The sequence below is a fragment of the Somniosus microcephalus genome, unplaced genomic scaffold, assembly GCF_052327205.1.
Source record: "Somniosus microcephalus isolate GS21.2 unplaced genomic scaffold, FLI_Smic_1.0 unresolved_chr1, whole genome shotgun sequence".
In the NCBI taxonomy this organism is placed as follows: domain Eukaryota; kingdom Metazoa; phylum Chordata; class Chondrichthyes; order Squaliformes; family Somniosidae; genus Somniosus; species Somniosus microcephalus.
In genome coordinates, this window is record NW_028225179.1 from 56580511 (window position 1) to 56585864 (window position 5354).

The 5354-nt window shown below is 44.7% G+C and overlaps 1 non-coding gene across 1 annotated transcript; it reads right to left on the minus strand.

Moving 5' to 3' along the window:
* Positions 1 to 1308: 1308 nt before the first annotated feature.
* Positions 1309 to 1403, minus strand: trnai-uau (transfer RNA isoleucine (anticodon UAU)). Its single transcript has 2 exons — positions 1366 to 1403; positions 1309 to 1344 (listed from the first exon to the last, which is right to left on the minus strand). It is a non-coding gene; the product is annotated as a tRNA-Ile (tRNA).
* Between the last annotated feature and the right edge of the window lie 3951 nt (positions 1404 to 5354).

A 5354-nucleotide genomic window follows, 5' to 3' on the forward strand; every position in this document is an offset into this window, starting at 1 on the left:
GGAACAAAGCCAAATGATTAGGGAGCAGAAAAACAACTTTATCGTTTAGGAGGAAATGTAATTTCAAAAATATTTATCAAACTAAATGAGGAGATTTTCTGTTTTAGTGTCTTTATTTGAGAGGTAAATAATGGGCAGGACAATGGGGAGAAATCCTCATTCTTTTTGGCATATTCTCATGGGATCTGAGGCCTCGGTTAAACGTCTTACTGGAAAGACGGCACCACCGACAGTGCAGCTCTCCCTCAGTACTGCACTGGAGTGTCAGCCTGGATTATGTGCTCAGGTCTCTGTTCATTCGGCTGGAGTGAAATGACGTAGATAAAGGGAAAAATTATATGGAGTCAAACTTCAACTTGGCGCCCTAGAAAAATTGCGTATCGTAATCGGCCGCCTTTTATAAAAACCGCCCCAGTTATGTTTCCATCGATTTCATAAGCAATGATAATCAGCCCTGTCTATAATGGGCGGGGTCGTGGTCAGTCAAGGATCACTCTGTGTCTGTTTAACCGGGTGTGGTCACAATCCCGGATCATCTAGTGCGTTAGTCTATTTTAAAGAAAAGCGATTCCAGTTGTGATAACCGAGTTGGTGAGTTTTATTTAAATGCCGTGGGGTTCGTCTGGGATTTGAGCCCAGAAGCTCTCGCATTTTAATTTGTGAAATGTCCTACGCGAGAATCATGCCCCAAGACCAAGGAGCTGACGATTTTTGTCCGAAGTTACATTAGGTTTCTCTGCTCTAGTGCGAACCCAATTCGCAGAGGTCATGTTCATTAATTTGAAATATGTTTATCTTTTCCTAAATCCACTTCTTTATATGAGCAGTTTTCCTGAATCTGCTCACTATACTCCCCATAACAAGAGGGTCGGCGACAACCTAATTCTGGATATGGTGTTTGGGCGATTGTCTGTACGTAACTTCCGTCCTTGTAATTCGCAACAACATGTTCAGGTGAATCATTGTTTGTGTTCAACGTGATGTCGGAAACCTGTACAGATAACTCGTGAGTTTACACATCTTCTCGCTTGTGCCAAAGACTTCGTCACTGCTTTGAAATCGAATTTATTTCCTGCACATTATACCTTGCCTGATAGTTGCTGGTTTAACAGTTAAAACTGGCCCCACCTTCCCTCCTGTCAATAAGTAACACCGAAGGGCTCCTTTATAACTTCCATCCGTTATTGGAACACAGTGGGCCTGAGGAACATAAGAGCCCACGTGGAACAGCTAATAAGTGTATAGTTAGCGGATAAAACAATTGTACCTTCTGCTCCGGTCGAAATAGCGCACAGCAAAAGCATTGACTGCTCTAGGTGAGGCTCGAACTCACAACCTCGGCATTTCTCCGAGCCTGTACTGCTATATAAGTACCGCGCGCTAACCGATTGCGCCACTAGAGCTGCGCTTGATTGGTGCTCGTTATCCGTGCACATTTACTTGCACATTTCAGGTTTTCTAATCGTGCGTGGGTGCAATGTTGTTTAATTGAGGCGCATTGGCTGGGTTTATGTGAAAGAATGAAGCAGGAGTTACTCTCATGTGTTCGCGAGCTGGTGAATTTACCAAAGGCTGCACCAGATCCTGGTGTCATAAGTACTGAACATTTTTACCCAACTCCTAAAATACAGTCTGCAAAATGAGAACCGATGAAAATTCATCACATGCAAAACAAAGAAACGTTTTAAAGTTTTGCCCATGATTCGTTAACCATATGAGTTACCGGTTGATTAATGACGATTACAACAAACTTCTCACACAGTCTAATGAGATGTATGTAATAGAATAAACAGTTTTCTTAAAGTTAACTCCTCGACGTGGAATGGAATCCGTATTGCAGGGTAAGAGTATTTGTAGATGACAATTGCTGTTCTGAGCTGTTTCTCTAATTATTTAATGAGCAGCAGTTTCCGAAGTGTAGCGGTTATCACTTCCGTCTAAAGTGCAACAGGTCCCCGGTTCAATCATGTTTTGCAGGTAGAGATTAATAAAATACATTAACAGCCACGCGGTATTCTCCTTTTCTCTATACAGTTCTGTACACACTCAAACTCTACAGAGATACCGACTGTGTGAGAGTTCATTGCAGAATCCTGCAGCGCTGCCTCTGTTAATAGCAACAGTTCGGAGCCGCATTTCAGACGTGGCAACAAACCCATGAGTTGGTGTGCTGGTCCCCAGCTCCCGGAGTGAGTGTGGCCGCGACAGCAGTGAAGTTCAGGCCGTCTGACCGGTCCTGCTCTCTCCAAGCGCCCGCTGCCGGTGGAAAGCAGCGACTGCAGCCTCAGAGAGCGTAAACTGCCCATCGCTGCGAAACAAGAAATCACTGAAGCAGAGGAGCGCAGAGATTTGCATCTATAGCGTGTAGGTGAGGATGTCGAGTTTGATATCGATCGACTCATTGTTTTAGAACCGCTGAAATTGAATCTCTCTCTGGCAGATGTTGCAGGCTTACGTATGAAAAGTGCCCTCGAGGTGCAATCGACAAATTTGGAGATGCCTTGTAGTGGGACAAGTTAAAGGATCAGCACAGTTAATGCAGAGAACAAATTAAACAGTAGCTCAGGTTGATGAACCTTGCACTGGTGAAAATCCTGGACAGAGATTTAGAGGAAGCGACAGTGGGAAGGGCTGTACTGCGATTCTAACACTTCTCCAAGCACATTCCGGGCAAGTCATCGACAGTAAAAAGAGGGCTTGGAACGGGAATGGAACTGCGGGCACACGTCTCAGTCAAAATGCAATGGACAATACCTGGCAAATCCATTTGATTAAACGTTTGATAACCAGTTCATTGGGCCTGTATATTAGGCAGAGTGACTCTTTAGTTTAGGGTTATGAATCTCGCTTTGTGGATTGTAGATTGAAATTTACGAAAGGTGAGCCTCTTTTTAACGTCGACTTCTAATATTGGGCTTGCGCTCAAAACTTGTTCTAATCTGCCTAATAAATGATTGATCAGGACCCAAATCATTCTCCATCAATCTCCAGCGGCTTAGGAGGAAGGTCAATGCAAACTGTCATGCAAATATCATGGCTTTAAAGACAAACAATTAAAGTATTTTTTTATCAAACAATCACTGGTGATGGTTGTAAGTATATTTGTGTGTGTCCATATTAGATACAAAAGTATTTGTGAGTTGCTGTTGTGTTAGATGTAAATGCATTTGCACTTCTGTTCGTTACAAATATGTTCAAATGTATCTGCATTATTTATTATTGTATTGAGTGGGGGAATCTGTGTCAGTTATAGATGTATTTCTGAGCGCTTCAAATGTCCAGTCCGGCCCCATTCTACCTTCTCATTGCCCCCACGTGGGACACGACAGACCATCTGTTACATTCGGATTCAACTTTTGCTTTTATTGATATTAGAAAATGTGAGGTTTAAAAAGTAATAACTCTGCATCCATCAGCCTCTCTGATACTCTTGAGCGTCCCTTATTCTGTCTGATAGGCCCTGAGCGTCCCTTACCCGCTCCAGAATCTATTGAGCATCCCTTACCCTGTTTGGTATATCCGGAGGGTCCTTTACCCTGTCTGGTAAATCGGAAGCGTCCCTCACCCTATCTGAAACATCCGGAGCGTCCCTTACACTGTCTGGTACATCGGGAGCGTACATTTCCCAGTCTGGTACACCCGGAGCGTCTCTTATCCTATCCGATGCATCCGGAGCGTCCCTTACCTTGTCTGATACATCCGGAGCGTCCCTTACCCAGTGAGATATATACGGAGCGTCCCTTACCCTGTTTGGTACATCTAGACCGTGCCTCAACCTGTCTGGTATATCCCGAGTGTCCCTTACCCTGTCTGGTAAAACAGGAGCGTCCCTTACCATGTATGGCAAATTCGGAGCGTCCCTGAAACTGTCTGGTACATCCGGAGCGTCCCTTACACTGCCTGGTAAATCCGGAGCGTCCCTTAAACAGTTTGGTATATCCGGAGCGTCACTTCCCCTGTCTATTATATCCAGCGCGTCCCTTACTCTCCTTGATAAATCCTGAGCCTCCATTTTACTTTTTGATAACCAGTTTGCCAAAATTGCACATTTCACCCTTCATCCGCAGCTATGTAGCGCTTCCCGTCGCTCACGCTCATCAACTGTTTAGGGAAAAGCGGCAACTACCAGGTGAACAATCCCAGTTCTTCAGTTAGCCTCCCCAGTGCACTTCATTTCCCAAGGAATGTTCTTGTACAATCGGGCTGCTTTGGTTCCAAAGGTCGGCCCTGCTGTCGCAGAGCTTGTCTGTCGAGAGGTCCCGGGGGTCTAAATGTATCGACTGGTTTCCAAGCCCAACTCAGATTGGGGCGAATGGGAAATGTGCCCCAGGAACAGCGGTGGGAGCAGAGCACATTTAGCGGTTTAAGTAGGTGAAAGTGAATGTTAGCAGGAAAGTTACAATGACATTGAAGGAGGAAAGTAAAGGAGGGCTATTGATTGTGGAAGGAAGAGGAATCTGTGCCGTGACTCGGATTCGGACCGCGGTTGCTGCGGCCACAGCGCAGAATACTAACCGCTATACGATAACGGCGCGACACATCAAGTACTGGAGCTCTGCTCTGACCACCTCAAAGTAACACATGGCACTGCTTAGAAAAGATGGATTATCGGTGAAGAGTTAAAAATAAGCACCGCCAGAAATTAGGAAGTGGTGAAATTCGAACCAGGCCCTGCAGCGATTGGAGCCTTCGTCCAGAATGAGAACTACTGCAGCCGCAGTTACATTTACAAGAATTTTTGCCTTTTCACACGAGAAGAAGCTCACCCCTAGAGATTCATTAAAAAGAGGCCGTGCTGGGAGTCGAACCCCGAATTATTTTGTTTACTAGACAGATGTTTTGACCAGATAAGCCACGGGGCCAAATCCCAAAACAATTTCTTGCCTCCACTCATTTATATCTGTCAGCTAGCGGTCACTGTCTTCTGGACTCTCAGGCCGTTGTTTATTTCTCCAGCTCTCTTGTCCATTCCGCCACGTGTTCCATTGCTGTCTGTATCTCCCGTTTATCTCAGTGTCAAACTGTGAGGTGATTCTGGATGATTACCCTATGTTTGTGTCTTATATGAAATAAATGAGGGGATCAGACAGTTCTTCCTCTGACACTGGGGAACTAATGAGCCGACATTTATAACAAGATATTGTTTATTGTGATGCAGCAAATACAATATTCCATCTGGAATGATTCAGGTTCAATTCTGTGCAAAAGAAAATTTGACCCCGACGTGTTTGCAATTGGCCGCCTTTAAATTTGACGTCACAAATGCCACCATTGCACCTCAAGGTGATCAATATCTAAGAAACAGAGAAGTCATGCAGTGAAAGTGTATTTGTAGAAAGGGTTGTGAGACTGTG